Here is a 606-nt window from a genome sequence, read left to right as displayed (position 1 = left end):
GGATGCCCCTGTACATCACAGTGATGCCTTCTGAACATCAGAGCGATGCCCCTTAAATACTAGAGAGATGTCCTTAATATATATATATGGAAGTAAGGAATATGATAAACTAAGTACCTACGCAAAACGAAACCCGAAATCTATGGCGGGGAATGTGTGTCAAAATTAAATGCTATATAGCTAATGCATATTTCAAGTTTAATTTCGCAAATGTAAGAAGTTAATGCAAAATGTTGAATGCCTTCAGATCTGTGAATATTACAAAAATTCGAATATAATGGTATTTTGATGCCTAACTGTGTTACTGACCAGTGAATGACGAAGCTTGTACATGGTCAATTTTTTATCAATGGCCATTTTTTTCCGATGGTCTGCTAAGGAATTTTTGGTGCCAGTGAGGTCAAGATGTATTTATAAAGCACATCTTTCACCTGAGTACCCAGGTGCGCTTTACAATAAAGTAGAAGCGAGTTTCAATAATTATTTAGTTTAATAATTTGTGTTAAAGAGATTCTATTCTTTAGTCACGGCACTTGGACTACGTTTTTTTAGCTTTCATGTGCTTTTCCAAGTTCCTGGGGTCTAATTAGTAGGAAAAAGAAAAGT

This window comes from Lottia gigantea (assembly GCF_000327385.1).
Source record: "Lottia gigantea unplaced genomic scaffold LOTGIsca_291, whole genome shotgun sequence".
In the NCBI taxonomy this organism is placed as follows: Eukaryota; Metazoa; Mollusca; class Gastropoda; family Lottiidae; genus Lottia; species Lottia gigantea.
The sequence above is the reverse complement of the archived record's forward strand: the minus strand, read 5'-3'. Positions refer to the sequence as shown.